The sequence below is a fragment of the Canis aureus genome, chromosome 2 (assembly GCF_053574225.1).
Source record: "Canis aureus isolate CA01 chromosome 2, VMU_Caureus_v.1.0, whole genome shotgun sequence".
Classification (NCBI taxonomy): Eukaryota; Metazoa; Chordata; class Mammalia; order Carnivora; family Canidae; genus Canis; species Canis aureus.
Window position 1 is genome coordinate 72,702,690 of NC_135612.1, and position 17,855 is coordinate 72,720,544.

General features: G+C 44.1%; 1 protein-coding gene and 1 pseudogene across 13 annotated transcripts in view; one reads left to right on the forward strand and one right to left on the reverse strand.

Annotated features, from left to right (window-relative positions):
• Positions 1-17,855, forward strand: part of APBB2 (amyloid beta precursor protein binding family B member 2) — a 381,437-nt gene that overhangs the window by 327,128 nt on the left and 36,454 nt on the right. The window contains exon 1 of one of the 13 annotated variants that reach the window (XM_077878846.1): positions 16,307-16,418. The exons of 11 other annotated variants lie outside the window; for them this stretch is intronic. The gene's annotated coding sequence lies outside the window, so the exon portion shown is untranslated. Of the gene's footprint in view, positions 1-16,306; positions 16,419-16,815; positions 16,937-17,855 lie in introns of those variants that run through there. One more of the 13 variants, XM_077878837.1, reaches the window with a different exon arrangement.
• LOC144301707 (heterogeneous nuclear ribonucleoprotein A3-like) lies at positions 2,179-3,661 on the reverse strand (annotated as a pseudogene).

The following is a 17,855-nucleotide window of genomic DNA, read 5'->3' on the forward strand; positions in this document are numbered from 1 at the left end:
TCTCTGTATGTGACTCAACACAATTCTTTCCTTATACTAGGGGCTTAAGGATGCTTTTGATTATATGAAGAAGAGAATGAAGGGAGATTAATCAGGACTCTTTACATGTTTTAATATAATGCTTTATAGTTCACTAAGGGTCTGTGCACACTATCTCCTTTAATCTTTCTTTTTTTAAATATTTTATTTATTCATAAGAGACAGAGAGAGAGAGAGAGAGAGAGGCAGAGACACAAGCAGACACATGACTCCATGCAGGGAGCCCGATATGGAACTCAATCCCGGGATTCCAGGATCATGCCCTGGGCTGAAGGCAGGTGCTAAACCGCTGAGCCACGGCATCAGCATCCCTAGGCATCCCTCCTTTAATCTCTCCAGAGACTAAAGGACATATCATGATGCTTTTTATAGATCAGGAAAGGGAGACCTAGAACTTTCATATGACTTGCTTGGTGTTGCACCCAAAAAAAAAATTATGGAGCCATGTCTAAAACCATGAATCCTAAATTCTGAACCAGTGCATTTTGCTATTCCTTTTAGCTGTTAATGGGAACACCTGTTTTCTCTTGTGCTGAGGATCACACAGGGGAAGGGAGAAAGAAGCTTCAGAAAAAGAGTTGAAAGCCCCTGACCAGGATCTCCTGGTATTCATTCAGGTGCCAGCCAGGCTGAGAAGCACACAGCCACACCTCTCAGCTTGTAATCAGCAGGTCGGTGGCTGTCATAACATAATGCCACAAACTTGCTGGCTTACGACAGAAATGAATTCTCTCACAATCTAGAGGCTAGAAGTTCAACATTCATTTCAGTGGGCAAAATCAAGGCGTTGGCAAGACCCTACTCTCTCTGGAGGCCCTGGGAAGAATCTGTTCCTTTCCTCTTCCAGCTTGTAGTTGCTCTTTCTTTCTTTTTTTTTTTTAATAATAAATTTATTTTTTATTGGTGTTCAATTTGCCAACGTACAGAATAACACCCAGTACCCATCCCGTCAAGTACCCCCCTCAGTGCCCGTCACCCATTCTTTGGCTGTGGCCATCACCCCAGTGCCTGCATCCTCTTCATGTCACCTTCTCTTCTGTGTGTGTGATCTCTATGCCCCTCCCCTATGGGGACACTTGTGATTGGATTTAGAGCCCGTTCAGATAATTCAGGATAATACCCCCATTTCAGAATCTACAACTTAGACCGTTTTTCCTTATAAGGTAATATTTACAAGTTTCAGGGATTAGGACCTGATACTTTGGGGACCATTGTTCAACCTTACCACAGTCAGGATGGTGGGAACCCCCTCTGCTACCCCAGCTCTTTCTCCCTTGCTCTGCTCCTCCCTCCTCCTTCCTTTACCCTCACCTCCTCCCTCCTCTGGGTGGTCCAGATTATATGATATCTTGGAAGGACCTTTGGAGTTCAACACAGCCAGCCAGACTCCTGGATCTGCCTCTTCTTGGCTGTGTGACTCTGAGCCTTTGTGTCCTCCTGTGTAGAGATGGGGACAGAACCTGCCTCCTGCCCCACTCCATGCTGTCCTTCCCTCCAGCGCCACCTCCTCGGTACCTACAGCGTGGGGTGTAGTGGGCAGGAGGGAGAGGATGCTGCCCATTGAGATTCCCAAGGCACCTCCCCCATTTATTTTTCACAGTGAAGTTAAAAACACACAGTGTTTATTAAATAATTAATCATCCTTTCCTAGAAGGGTTATTTCATTTCATGGGTGAGCAGTTTATTGCCAGACAACTATGTCTTCCTCCAAAATGATGTATAACATGATTTGATGTCTACATTTTTAGACACTAGAATGTTTTTTCTCCCTGCCATTTAAACTTGGAGGTAGTTTAGTGCAAATTCGTTTGTTCTTTTTCATTTTGAGAGAGACACATGTGCACAGCGGAGTGACCTCATATTTTCCATTTCTTTCTTTCTTTTTTTTTTTTTTTTTTTGAAAAGTTAAAAATTCCTTAATTTTTTATTCCTGGTACCACTACCACAATTTACAGGGCAATATACCTGATGTAATGAAAAGAAAAAGAAAAAGAAAAAGACAAAGCTACAACAGATAAAAGACCTCAGGAATGTACATCTAATTGACACTACATTGCATTAATCAATAGCTGCACTTTTTGCAAACTGTGGCTACGACAGTCCTGAACAAGAAGGATTTCCTGTTTAAGCTGCAGTAACTTTTCTGACTATGGATCATTGTTCCTCCTGTGGCAGATTTTTACAGTTCCTCTAATGCATTTGGGACAACTGTCTCAAAGTAACCTGCAGCTTTCCTGACAACTCCTTGCTCTCTCTCCTGCTAAGAACTGTAGCCCTTTTCTTCTGAAATTTTTTTAGAACCTTCTGCTACCATATCCACCACTTCCACCACCAGATCCATAACCACCACCATAAGGACTGCCCGAGCTTCTTCCACCAAAACTGCCCCCCTTCATGGGTCCATAATTTGATTGCTGTTGTCCACTATAATTTCCAAAATCATTATAGTTCCCACCACCACCATAGTTACCACCACCAAAATTTCCTCCTTCATTGTATCCTCCTCCACCACCACCATATCCGCCTCCTTGGTTTCCGTATCCTAGTCCACCACCACCATAGCCTCCTCTACTACTATAACCAGGACCACCACCATAGTTGCCACCATCACCTCCAAATCCATTATATCCACCATCACCTCCTCCATAACTACCTCTGCTGCCACCACCTCCACCACCATAGCCTCCTCTTCCACCAAAGTTTCCACCACGGCCAAAATTACCACCACCTCCGAAGTTTCCTCCACGATCCATAAAGTTGCCAGATCCATCTCCACGACCTCTTTACGATCCAGCAGACTGCATCTCTTGTTTAGAAAGGGCCTTTTTCACTTCACAATTATGTCCATTAATAGTGTGGTATTTCTTTTTTTTTTTTTTTTTTTTAATTTTCATTTATTTATATTAGTCACAGAGAGAGAGAGAGAGGCAGAGACACAGGCAGAGGGAGAAGCAGGCTCCATGCACCGGGAGCCTGATGTGGGATTCGATCCCGGGTCTCCAGGATCACGCCCTGGGCCAAAGGCAGGCGCCAAACCACTGCGCCACCCAGGGATCCCTAGTGTGGTATTTCTGAACAACAATTTTATCAACTGTATCATGATCATCAAAAGTTACAAAAGCAAATCCTCTCTTTTTTCCACTCTGCCGGTCTTCCATAACTTCTATGGTTTCAATTTTGCCATACTTTTCAAAGTAGTCTCTCAAATTATATTCTTCTGTATCTTCTTTAATACCACCAACAAAAATTTTCTTCACTGTTAGGTGGGCACCAGGCTTTACAGAATCCTCTCTAGAAACAGCTCTCTGGTTCCACTACACACCCATCACCTTGTGTGGTCGGGCACACATTGCTGCATCCACCTCTTCAACACAAGAGTAAGTCACAAAACCAAGACCCCTGGAACGTTTTGTTTGGGGGGAGTCTCTCATTACCACACAATCTGTAAGTGTGCTCCATTTTTCAAAATGTTCTCTTAAACTATCAGTTTTCTCAACTGCTCGGGTTCCTTTGGATCATGGCCCTTCTCCCCGTGGCGGAGGCGGCGGTGGCCAGAGTCCGGCTGGGGGCGACCTGGCGGCAGTTTTACCTCCATTTTGAGACCGGACTTGCCTCTTCCAACTCGATTTCAATATGGGACTGAGAGGAAGAGGTATTTTTCCATTACTAAAGCACTGTGTAGAACCTGATATGCCAATGCACACAAATTCCAGTAATTTTTAGTTTTTACTAAATATTTAGTAGTAAATACCACAGACAGTAAACCTTTACAGCATTAGGCCTATATAGTTGGCAAGGAAACTAATACAATAGTATAAACCAAGAAATGTCAAAGCCACTTTTTTTTTTTTTTTCTCAGAAGTCTTTGTGGTTTCACATGTTTCTCATTTGCCTTTAAAATCTAAAATCCTGGCCTATTTTGTTTATAAAGCAGTCCCTTCAGACATTTGCCTTATTTTTAGGAAATGTTTATCCTAATGCCAGGTTAGCAAATAAGGGTTACTCGCCATCTTTGACATGATGACATTAGGGACCTGAACTGCTGGAGTGAGAAAAGCCAGGAGACCAAAACCAGCTGGCTGAGGAGTCCGCCATCTGTTGGTCACACCTGCCATGGACATGGAGCAGGAGGGCATAGGCATGACACTAAGTAACCATTGAATCTGTAATTCACTATTGGAATGTACTCCATCTAGGCCTTACCCAGTCAGATTGTCCCAGGTCCTCATATAACAATGACTTATAAGCAGAATGAGACCTAAAAATACAGAGAACAAACTGTTGATGGTTCCCAGAGGAAGAGGGAGGTTTGAAGGGGCGTAGGAGATGCAAGCTTTCAGTTGTGGAATGAATAAGTCACGGGAATGAAAGGTACAGCACAGGGGACATTGTACAATGGTATTGTGATAGCGCTGTGTCGGGGACAGATGGCAGCTACACTTGTGGTGAGCACAGCATAATGTATAAACTTTTTCTGTTATATACCTGAGACTAATGTAACGTTGTGTGTCAACTGTACTCAAGAAAATTTGGAGGGACGCCTGGGTGGCCCAGTGGGTTAAGTGACCAACTCTTGATTTCGGCTCAGGTCATGCTGTCAGGGTCCTGAGATTGAGCCCCAGGTCCCATGTGAGGCTCTGCACTGAGCATGGAATCTGCTTAAGATTCTCTCCCCCTCTGTCCCTCTTCCCCCACTCCTGGATATGAGCGTGTCCTTTCTCTCTCTAAAAAAAAAAAGAAGAAGAAGAGGAAGAGGAAGAAGAAGAAGAAAGAGAGAGAGAGAGAGAGAAAGAAAGAAAAAGAAAGAAAGAAAGAAAGAAAGAAAGAAAGAAAGAAAGAAAGAAAGAAAGAAAGAAAGAAAGAAGAAAGAGAAGGAAGAAAAGAAAAACGAGTAATTTTTATACCTGAAAAGTAAAAATGGGGGGGGGGTGGAGCATGGGTCAAATATTGAATACTCTCAATACCTATCATCATATCCAAAATTTAGTAGTTTACTGATAAATACCTATTGAAGGAAAAAAAGAGTTGTTTGTCTGGAAAACTAACCATAGTTGCAAAGGGAGAACTTGGTAGTTGCAAAGGGAGAACTTGTTTTTAGGACTGATTATGAATCAGGAGGGCTGAGTTTGTAGCAGCTCCCGGTACAAAGCGGTCTACAGTGTTCAGAACCACCAAGGACACCCCGTCCATTTGTTTGGGGACAAGCAGCATAACTGCAGTGTTTGAATATTAAGTGTCTAACAATAAACACATAGCATTTGCAACAGTGTGGCCTTTTGTTTTTGCTGGCCACACCTCTGGAAGAAATCAAATGGATTTTCAGTCAATGGATTTCAAATGAAAAAGATTTAAATCCCAATCCTGCCACTTACTGTGTGTGTGTTTTTGGGCAAATTACATCACTCTCTCTATAGCTCAGTTTCTCCATTGGGTAATACCATTGTCTACCTCCTGGGGGTAAATGGGTTCCCCTTGCTAATAGCTGAGGACAGTGTCTGGCGCCTACAGGGTGAGTGCACTAGTCCCAGTGCAGGCTGTGCCTGGGTCTGGCCACTGGAAGGTGCTGAAGGAAAGAAGTGCCAGCCAGGTTCCTCTCCCCTCTCTGGGCCTCGGGCTGTGGCTCCTCTTGGCTCCAGCCACCTCTGCATACCCCACTGTGATAGTGGCTCCTCTGGGTAGTCTTGATCCCTGGGCCCTTCAGCTAGGGCACAGTAGGTTGCATCCTGCTGTTGCTCATCTCTGAGGGCCTCGCTGTCTCCCGTTTGCTTTTCTACTCTTCCATCACCCATGTCACCAATTCTATTAAATTCCCCATTTAAACTATTTGGAGCAGTTTTCGTTCTCCTGGTTGTGCCCTGACTGATGAAGACTAGGTATGTGTTTACCATCATTATTACTGTTGTGCTTGTCGGGGCTGCTGTTGCTGTCTCATATATTTAAGAGGAAACTCTGCAGGAAACAGACTCAGAAGGTGAAGTGAATTAACCAGGATCCCACAGTTGGCTTGGAACGACCCCAGCATAAGATCTTTTTCACTAAATCTCTCCTGCTATCAAGCCTTTGGATGGGCTGGTATCTTCAACTCTAATTAGCCTGAAGTTACAGTGTGTTGCCAAAGGGCTTGCTCCCTTTTTGGATTTCCCACATATGGAAGAGACGTCTGCTTGGACCTGTGCTGAACACATAGCCCTCCTAAGGGCCAGTGACTACTTTGGAGTCACTAACTACCAGGTTGGGACTGACCTCACCTCATGTGGCTCTGCCACAGTTTGGGTGAAGGGTAGGGATGGTAGTTAAAGCTCATTGATTATAAGCAACAGAAAACGATTCAAATGATCTTAAGCAAAGGACAATTTGATTGTCTTTTGGAACCTAGGGTGTGAGGTAATGTCAGGATTCACTTATGGTTTTCACTTTTTCATATGGTAAAAAATGGCCATTTCTTTCCTAGCCAGTCTAAGACTGTAGACTCTCAATTCCAAATTCCTGAGGGAAGAGACTCACCCAGCATAGGGTAGGCGCCCACCCTAGTCTAAATTAACTGGTCAGGTTTATTTCATGCAGGGTGTCAATCAGGAACCTGCTGTTCACCTAGGTTTGCATGGTGTGGTATTTCCCAGAAAGGGGGGCCAGGATGGTTAAGCTAACAAGTGTCCACTGTAGAGCTCATTTCAGGATTTCAAACAGCTTAATTAATCATCATGTGAATAGTAATGTCCATATTTGGGTGCCTGCCATTTGCCAAATAAGGTGCTAAATACATTATATCTAGCTTTGTTTGTTTTATCTTAATCCTTAGAACAACAGGTTTTATATGCCTTTTATAGATGAGGAGAGGCCAGAGGGAAAATTACGCATTTGTGTAATACAAAGCTGCACAGGCCAACCAAAAGAGTCTTTGCTTCTGGTGGGAATTAAAATATGTCCACTTAGAGGGGCAACACAGGTTAGCTAATGCTGATCAGAAGTTGTGATTAGTGGCTAAGTGTACCTTTGATTGCCAGGAAAAGCAGTGTGGGTACACATCAAAGTAGTTTAATATTTGTATAAGAAGTACATTTTAAAATAAGAGGTCCTTGGTGGGTAAAAATAATAAAATAGCCCTTTGATGATTAAAAGGATTGATTTGACCCAGCCCCCAACCTTTGAAAAATAAGGAATTTTACTTAAAGTAAGTAATTTAGGTTCTTTGTGAGAAGTTCCTTCAACTTGTAAGATGATTCAGAGTTTGGAATTACTGATTCAGTCTGACTATATCAGGAGTGTTTAAATATACATTTTCCACTCGATTAATAAGTCATGAATTCATTTAATTTGTCATCAGTGCACTCAGGAACCATCAAAGTAGACTTTGAGCTGTGAGCATTTGCTTGTCTCCTTCTGGTTAATCCTGACACATCTTACATGCTATATTTTCCTAAAATTCTAAAAATGGGATTGCTTACTGTTAAAATTGGCTGTTGGCTTCTTGTGCTCCTAAAGAAAAAATTATAAAACTTGGTTAGATGTTGTGGTTTCCCCTCATTTCGTCAAAGTTTTTTCTGCATGAGTGGAGAGAGTGGAATCCATGATCTAGATGACCAGTGATGCCCAAACTTGAGCCACGTCACAATCAACTGTAGGTCTTGAGAAAGTACCCACGGCTGAGTCCCATCCTCAGAGTCTGTAATTTAGAATGTCTGGGAGAGGACCTGCGAACTTGCACGTCTAACACGTTCCCTAGTAAAGCTGATTTTATCATGGCCCACACTTGGAAAGCCACCACTGGAGGCTGAGATCAGGCGTGAATGATTTCAATCTTGCAGCTTTAAGAGGAGGCAATGGGGATGGCAGATTTAAATAATCAGTCTGTTCAGTCAGAAAGCAGCGATTCTTACGAGGAGCTCTATCTGGAATATATGAGTTTCCTTTCGTCAAGGGGGAAAGATAATGCACAGAGGAGGGTTTACTATTATGATAAGGAAGCTTAAAATCTTGGGCCCCTTTCAAGGCCCTGGGAGAGGGTTTAGTAATGAGTTTATGTGGTTTTTGTAAAATTTGCAAAAGGAGAGTATTTTTGTATTATTTTTCTTAAAGGAAGCCCCAGAAATGATCTGAGCTTTAGCTTCCGTGAAAATGAATCAACTCTCTGATACTTCATTAGTATAATTAACTCATATATATGAAAAGAGTATAGTTTGCATGAAAGAGAAGGTTCTTGTAGGTTATGCAATCTATAAGTGCCACAAATGAGGATAAAAGAGGACACCATCTCAGAGGACATGAGCCTCATGCATGAACTTTGTGTGGCACTGAATTTAATTGAATGAGCTTAGACAGATGAAAATCCAAGTTGATCTTAGCTGGCTCACTAAATGATCAGCTTGCTGATGTGCTCTATGTCTTATTTATTTTCTGTTTATTTGTGACAAGAGCAGAAGATTTGGAGAACAAGATGGGTGTGAGTTCTGGTTTCACCTCTTATAAATAAACTCACTCATTGTGTCAGAGCCTATTTTGTCTGTCTGTGAAAAGGAAATGGTAACAATTTGCCAACTTAATAGAGCTCATAGGATAATGAAATGATGGATATGAACAGACATTTGTTCCTATCTGAAGATACAGAACTGTTCGTACGTGAAGATATAAAGTGCTGCACACATATTAGTAATTAGTAGTTATACCAGTCCACGCAAATAGGACACGAATAGATCATATTAATTGAATGACCAAAGGGCCATTCTGCTAGATCAAGGATCTGCAAAACTTTTCCATAAAAGGCTAGATGGTAAATATTTTAAGTTTTGTGGGCATCCTGCCTGTGTCTTAACTACTCAACTCTGGCACTGTTAGGCAGAAGCAGCCCTCAACCAGATCTAAATGAATGGCTGTGGTCATGTTCCAATAAGGTTTTATTTATGAAAACAAGCAGAGCTCTGCTAGATAATGGACCCAGACTCCTTCGAAATGCCATTCGGAGGCATTCACCGTCAGGAACTCCTGCTGAGCATGAAGATAAAACAGATCCTAGCAGTCATACATGATGTTTTTATTTCAACTCCACGCCGAAGGATAAGAATGCTGGCAGATTTTATCTGCTTTGCTTTCCATAGTTTCCTGACATCGCTGATACCTCTTGGAGGGGATGGGGGCACTTACGTGGAATGGGGAAGGCAAAGTGTGGAGGAGGGATTCAGGGGTAAGTACAGATGAGGGTCAGAACCTGCTTCCTGACACTGGAAGTGGTGATTACAGGATAAACCCCTGTTCAGACTCTCCTCTGAGATTCAGCCTCAACAGCAAGCTCCTAAGAGCAGTTTTGTGATCACCAAGAAATCAAGTGGTTCTACTTTATAATCTCTTAGTTATTTTTTAAAGATCACTCATGTACTCAGGTCTGAACTTCGGAAAACTGAAGTAAACCAAAGGAGTTTTAGGATGGGTTTCATCCATAGACAGGTGCCTTTTCATCTTAAAGCGGATGTTAAAGGGCGCCTGGTGGCTCAGTCAGTTAAGCGTCTGCCTTTGGCTCAGGTCATGATACCAGGGTCCTGGGATTGAGCCCTGCATTGGCTCCCTGCTCAGTGGGGAGCCTGTTTCTCCTCCCTCTCCCCTTGCTTGTGCTCTCTCTCTCAAGTAAATATAATCTGGTTTTTAAAAAGATTTTGTTTATTCATGAGAGACACAGGGAGATAGGCAGAGAGAGAAGCAGGCTACCCAGGAGCCGGATGTGGAACTCGGTCCCATGACCCTGGGATCATGACCTGACCCAAAGGCAAAAGCTCAACTATTGAGCCATCCAGGTGCCCCTAAATAAATAAAATCTTTAAAAAGGAGGGAGGGGAGTTCATCATGAGCCATGAATTTTCTATAAGCATTCACATGTAGGTTTTTGTGTGAATATAAGTTTCCACTTCTTTTGGGTAAATACCCAGGAGTGGGATTGCTGAGTTGTATGGGAAGGATACGTTTAGCTTTATAAGAAACTGCCAAACCACTCTTTGAAGAAACTACCATTTTGCGTTCCCAGCAACAGTGTAAGAGTTCCAATTGCCCAGCATCCTCAGCAGCACTTGGTATGGCCACGTTTTCATAGGGTTTTGTTGCTGTTATTTTAGCATTCTACAATATGTGACGTGGTAACTCATTGTACTTTGAATATGCATTCCCTAGCGAATAATGATACTGAGCATCTTTTATGTGCTTATGAAAACCATATATCTTCTTTGGTGAAGTATCTGTTTAAATTTTTGCCCATTTAAACACTTGGGTTGTTTTTCTTATTATTGGCTTTATTCATAATTGCCCCAAACTGGCAACAACACAAATATCCATCGCTAGTAGATGGATAAACAAAGTGTGGCACATCCCTACAATGAAATTCTCAGCAGTAAAAAGGAATGAACCCAACTGGTACACTCAACAATTATGCTAAGTGAAAGAAGCAAGATTCTAAAGCTATGTATGGTGTGATTCCATGTATTACATTTGCAAGAAGACAAAACTACAGGGACAGACACCAGAGCAGTGGTGAACTAGAGGTGACGGAAGTAAAATTGACTTCAGGAACTTCTTTTTGCCTCTCTCTACCTACCCCCTTACCCCAGTCCCTACCCCCTTACCCCAGCCCCCACTTTCCCAACCATGAATTTAATATCAGTTTAAGTTTGAATTTACAGAAACATGCTTTTTCTCTAATTTTAATTGTGGAAATTGCCAGACAGCAGGCATTTCACTGGGCCCTCATGCTTTCAGGGCCCATGCACCTCCTTGCAATCCTGCCTGCCAGGGGGTTGCATAGGGACATGGTTGAGCAGATGCATTTTAAGAACTGAACCAGTTCTAATAGGATTCCGAATCATGGAGGGTAATGATTTATGCTTACTTCCCACCACCTAGCAGTTGAGATGTGATGTTGGGGGAAGAGGGAGAAGTCAAATTTCTTCATAGTACAGTAAATGCCAGGGAAGTGCCCACTGCCTTTGGTCTAGTGGGAGGTTGTGTCTGCTGAATATTGCATGCGGGAAATGAGCTCTGCTCCCTGACTAGGACTTGGAAATGTCTTCCACTTATAAAAAATTTTGTTGTGCCCAGGCTATTATAAATAGCCTTTGCATTTTATAAGGGCAGAACATGAAGACTTCAGGCCATTGGACCGGAGAAATTTTTTTCTCAAAATTTTCATTGGAGCACACTGCTGTCAAACCTGGAGGTTTTTTAGAATAAAGCCCTCATCCTTATGTGAGTTACAAGCAAAGCTTCTGCTGTATCTGATGTTTTATGGGGCAGTCGAGGTTTTCTTTTAAAAAGTCATGTTATGGCTTTCTCTAAGAGCAACCATCAGGTAACACAGTCCTTTAAAATAAGTCAGGAAATACTACTCCCAGTGCAAACTTCTCTGGCTGTTGTTGTTCAAATTAATGCAGATCTGAGTTTGCATGCATCCTTCTTGCTGTTTGTCATTGTGGCCATGGTTGGGCTAATTTACATCTGGATTCTTGCCACTCAAAGCAGAGTCTCTGGACTAGAGCATCAGCATCACCTGGGAGCTTTTTAGAAATGCAGGTTCAACCCCAAACCTACTGAATCAGAGTTGGCATTTTAACACATCCCCAGAGAATGCATTTGCACACTGAAGTTCAGAAGGTACTGATCTAGGTCAAGGGCCTGCCCAAACATCCCACCTGGTCTATTGAAAACTTTGTTGGGATCATGTGTGACCCCCACAAGTGCATCCTCAGTGAATTCTCCTGATGTCCAGTAGGTGTGAGTGTGGGTGCAAGCCACTTTACTATAATGAAATTAATTTATTGAGTGCTCCCTGCTGAGCTGGGCATCGAAGATACCAAAAACAAATAGTCACGGTTGAGTTTCCAGGAGCTCAGAGTGTAGTCAGGGACACAGAAGAAGCCACAACATTGCACTGTCCATTGTCTTTATCTGTGTCATTTGACTTCCTTCATCCACACAGTTCCAGTCCCATCTCTGGAAACTTTCTCAATGTCCAGCCGCTGGCCACCTGCCTCTGAAGATCTTTCAGGTGCATACATGAAAAGAGCGAGGGGTCACCCCAGACCTACTGAATCATACTCTTGGGCTGAGCCCTGACATCTTCATTTTAATGATTACCATGCACATTTTAATATGAGAACCACTGACCTGGGTGCTGCCTTTATAATCTTATTGATTATAGAATGTGATACAAAAGAATGTTCAATACAACTTCATATATAAGAAATCATTTGGAGTTTTCCTTGTCCTAAATTCAGGGAGAGTTCCTACTGGCCTCTCAGTTCAAAGCTGCTTTTATCTTTGGGTGAGACAATGCAAAGATCTTTGTGGATGGTATTCAAGGATTCTTTGAATTCATATTTATATATTTTCTAGCAGCATGTTTTCTAGGAGCAAATCAAAATGCTTTGTTCTATAATGAGTTAACAGCGTGAACATTGTTATGACAATCCTGTGACTTTCTTGTTTAATGTTTATATTCATCTAATCAAACAAATCGAAATTGGATTATGGCTGTTGCACATTATAGCAGTTATTATCCAGTTTAAATGCAGGTCTGAAGGAAATAAAATTGATTTTTCTATGCTACTTGGGGACATCATAGGTTATTAGTGTGCTAGTTGAATTTTCAATTAGGTTTGTATGGAGGAGAGAAAGATTGGTGGTTGTGTTTATTTTATTTTATTTTCTTAATGTATTATGTAAATAAACTGTAATATTTCATTCTAATTAGGGAGTCAGATGACTTTTAAAAGTTTGGTGATCTGCTTCCATACTTTTATTTAAAGCATGTCAGGTTTTTAAAGTGGATAATAATTTTGAGGAACATTTTTATTTTTAAAAAGAAAATAATAGAGTTGCACACCATTATAACAGCTACTACAGTTAACAGCTATTTTATTTTTCAGGGAATGAACTGCAGTATGTACCAGAATTTCATAGATGGCTGAACCTATGTTTTTTTAAGATTTTATTTATTTATTTTGAGAGAGAGAGATAGAGAGGGAGAGCATGAGCAGGGGGCGGGGCAGAAGAGGGAGATGGAGAAGCAGATTCCTCCCTGAGCAGGGAGCTTGGGCTCTATCCCAGGACTGGAGATTACAACCTGAGCCAAAGGGAGATGCTTAACTGACTGAGCCATGCAGGTAACCCTGAACCTATCTTTCTATACACCAAACCTTTAAATTTTAAAAATTGCCTTCTGCAAATGCCTTTTGTGTACCGGCTCTGTGTAAGCACCACATTCTACACCAGGGATTCAGAGTTTATCTAACATAGGTCATTCACAAAAACATTTCAATACACTGACTGCTGTTAAAGCAGAGCAATAAGCCAGAGAACACAATTGGCAAGAAAGAATGATGGGCCCTGGCAAGTAGGAAAGGGCTTCGTGGAAGAGGCAACTTTTGATCTGGCCTTGACTCAGAAGTAGGAGTTGGCAAAGTGAAATTTTATTCTTTAAATTGTAAAGGCATTCCATGTTCATTACATGCTCATTTTAAAAGTACCTATAGAAAAAAAATTCATTTATTAAATATGATCAATACTCAATGTATCAAACACTAACTGTGTATTAGGAAATGTGCCTGATACTGAGAATACAAGAGGGAACAGTCCACCAGACCAGCCTTTGATTCACTAATTCACCGGAAAGACGGAACCCACTATAAGCTATTATACTCACAGTTATGGTTCATTACAGCTAAAAGATACACATGAAAATCAGCCAAGAGAAGAGGTGCATAGGGCAGAGTGCAGGAAATATCCAGACACGGAGCTGCAGTTGTCCTCTCCCTGTGGAGTCATGGACTGTATAACTTTTCCAGGATCCATGTGTGACAGTATGCACAGAGTATTGCCAACCAGGGAAGTTCATCTGAGCCTTGGTGTCCAGGAATTTTACTGGGGCTCCATCACATAGGCATGGTTGATGATCCGTGTGGTTGACCTCAGTCTCAAGCCCCTCCAGAGGTGGCATTGATGCCACATAAGCCAAAGCCCCTACCTAGGGCCAAAGCCCCTAGTCTAGATCGTTAGACTATCTAGTGTGACCCAAGAGCTGCAGGCAAACAGAAACACAAGTGTTAGGTCCATGGTCTTAGAGATTACCACCACAAGCCAAGACCCTCTTTGACCAAGGTTGAGTTCTTTACAGAAACAAAACCAAACACTACAATCATGTATATAAGCCTCACCATAAAATGAAGGAGAAGAGGACTGTAAAGAAAAAAATCCAGGATACTCGGGAATGGAGGAGGTAAGGGTGTAGAACTGCCTGGTAGGAAGATTTTCCTCAAGGAAATGGACTGAGATATGGAGGGTGAAAGGGATTAGCCAGGTGAGCAGTGCAGTGAAGAACATTTCAGAAGAAGGAAACAGATGGTGCAAAGGCTGAGATGGAAAGGAGCTGGGCATGTTCCAGAAACTAGGAGATGAGGCTGGAGTAAAGAGAAGAAAGAGGGAACGTGATTGCAGTGTTGATTAGAGAGAGAATCAGGACCAGATCCCTGGTGGCCTCAGAGACCCTGGAAATGATTGTGGACTCTATCTCCAGTCAATGGAAGGGCATTTTCGGGTTTTAAAGCCTGAGCACGGCTCCTCGGGTTTGTGATTTGTGACACACACGTGTGGCAGCCCTGAGAACAGCCAGTTGGGAATGAGTGGGACCAGGGGGACTGTTGGAAGACCACTTCAACCATCTAGATGAGAGAAGACGGTGGCTAGAACTAGGTAGGAGGCGGTGGAGTTGGAGAGAGGGGGATGCGTCTGAGAGAACAGTGGTACGTAGAGTTGGCAGGATTTGTCAAGCATGACATCCCTGAGAGCACACCCTCAGCTGTCACACTGTGTTGTCACCTTTGGGCATCTGGCAGCTCTGGCTGATGTGTTGTTTCCGCCCTGCTGTAGGCAAGTAACCACACTCACTACAATTATGTGGAAGGGAGGGAGGAAGGGAAGAAGGGGTGACAGGTGGGATTCTGTGAATTCATGTCTGCAGATTCCGTGATGCCTATTCCGACTGCTGAACCCCACGCCCCAGACTCACCCCCCACCTCTGGGTTAGGCTGTGTTCCAAACAGTTGTGGTTGCCGGAGCAGCTAAGTGTAAACAACTTTTCTAAACAGCTGAGGTATTTACTGGTCGTAGATCCGGATATACCCTAAGTTAGAACATGTCCCCCTTGAAAAACAACGGATAGCCAGAGAGCCAGGCATTTAGGAAGAGCTTAATAAGTGTTGCGCAAGTGAGTAGATGTTTAATCTGCTGTTAAAACATGAACATTAAGAGTTGCCAGTACACCTGTGATGTGTTTTACTAAAATCAGACAAAACCTCCTAGTTGCAGACTCCCTTCATTCTCTATGTGTATCTCATAAGTTCCGTGCATGGTACTTTGTTTTTTGTTTTTTTTTTTAATTTATTTTTTATTGGTGTTCAATTTACTAACATACAGAATAACCCCCAGTGCCCGTCACCCATTCACTCCCACCCCCCGCCCTCCTCCCCTTCCACCACCCCTAGTTCGTTTCCCAGAGTTAGCAGTCTTTACGTTCTGTCTCCCTTTCTGATATTTCCCACACATTTCTTCCCCCTTCCCTTATATTCCCTTTCACTATTATTTATATTCCCCAAATGAATGAGAACATATAATGTTTGTCCTTCTCCGACTGGCTTACTTCACTCAGCATAATACCCTCCAGTTCGTGCATGGTACTTTGAATATAGCCTATTTCATTTTGTTAAATCGTCCAAACATCTTGCCCACAAACAAATAGTAAAGTGCTCTCCGTAGACACAGAATAAAGACGGTAAGGAGACCTTGGATTCTTCTTTCAAGCTCCATTTTAGTGACTGGCCAGCACTCATTTAAAATGCTGTCGCTTGGCCAACTGGACACTTTCCTGCTTCTGTGTATGGGGTCTCTCCACTAGAGGTGACAGTGTTGGGGTGCCAGTGTCATCGTGGCTCCAAGTCAGCACTAAACAAAAGGTGCCCTAAGAGAGACCGGGATTGGAAAGGTGTGTCGGGGCCAACTACCTGCTGGTAAGGGTTTCGTGTAAATTGGCAGGGAAATCTGCCAAGGATACCTTTGAGCTCAGTTCCAAACTGGCTGCCAGATTTTTCAAACTACAGTTTGCCCCTGCTTTGGACACTGCAGAGGCTCTCCGGCCGGCCGTGCGTGCCAGTGGGCCCTCCCCTGCCACCCCTGCCACCACCTGCTCCACCCCCCACTCCCCGCCGACCCGCCCCCCCTTCACGGACCCGGCTGGCTCTATTAGGAACCAGAAAAACCGAAAAGCCCAGGGCGTCGACTTCGCAAAGCGGCTCAGCGGGATCCGAACGAACTTCCCACGTCCCGAGGGTCCCGCGTTCGTGCTGGACTCGGGGGTCTGTCGCGGGAGGAGGGCACTGGGCCCGCCGCCCTGCGCGCCTCGGGCCGGGTCCGGGCAGCCGCGAGCACCTGGCGGGGCCCCGGGGGCGCACCTGGCGGGGGGCGGGGCTGGCGGGGCGGCTCCTCCCCGGCAGCCAATGGGCGGCGGCGGCGGCCCGGGGCGCGGGGGGCGCGGGGGGCGCTCGCTGCAACTTGAGGCGAGGGGCGGCGGCGGGTGGGGAGGGGCGAGGGGGCGCCCGGGAGGCCACGGCGGGCCTTTGTCTGCAGGTGCGGGCGGAGGTGACGAGCGGGGACCGAGGCGGGCGCCGGGGCCCCCGGGACAAAGGCTGCGCCCTCCGCGCTGGTCGCGGCGCCAGCGAAGTGCCGGGGCGGGGAGGGGCGAGGGGTGAAGGGGGGGCGGGCGGGGAGGGGCGAGGGGGCGCGGGCTGCTGGGATGCTCTGCGCTGGGCGTCTCGCTTGCGGCCCCTGGGTACCAGGATTGAGTAAACGAGCGCCTTCATCTCACAGCCCTCCGGTGAGTCCTACATTTGCGTCTTCTTGTCTGTTAACGAGTGAAAGAAATCCTGGCAGCATCTGGGCAATCCAGTTTTGGGGTTGAAACCAATGTTGTTTGGTGTAGAAAGACTGCGCATTTGCGAATGATTGTAGTCCTAGGATTGAGAATATGTGGGACTCCCATGTGAGAAGAGGTTCCAAATTCCCCAAATGTAGAAAATCAGCCAACCTGTCACCTCCTTGCTCTTGGCAATCAAAAAGGAGTTTTTGGTGGCTTTTTTTTTTTTTTTTTTTTTAAGAAAAACGTGATGGAAATATCGCGTACATTTGACTGGATTCTGGGGGAGTCTGTGCCTTCTCTCTCCATTATCTGTTTCCCTGTCCCAGTATTGTAACCAGGCACATCTATCTATCGATTCCCTAATTAATGCATGGCTGTGAATCTTCATTACTGCCTTGGGTAGGAGAAGGCGGAGGAGCAGGCAATCCCATTAGTCTTTTTCTTTCCTTTTATAACCCCAGACGCAGCCTGGTTTGACTTGAATCCTGAATGGTGGGTTGTGTCCGCTTTCCCCGTGTTCTCTTTTTGGTTTCCTTAAACTATTGGGCAGTTTCTCCTTCAGCCTTACTCCGCCACGAAAGCAGTTTGCAAGTTTTCTCCCTAAAGTTCAAAGCTTTGCCACTGCCTTTCAGTTGGTACTGCATTGTGAAAGGAATTATTTCATGTCCTGAAGCCTTTCCCAGGGACTTAGAAAGCATAACGTATTGTGAGAAAAACAACCGTAAATCCCCATTTTGTCCATAATTTTGTAAAAGTTATTGATGGTCGTGTTGTCCAAGATGAAATGTAAATAAAAAGCTGAATGGGGGAAAGACATAAGGCATCAGCCCTTATCATCAAAGAAAAGTGTCATTGTTCTTGGCTCAGCGGTGAGTGA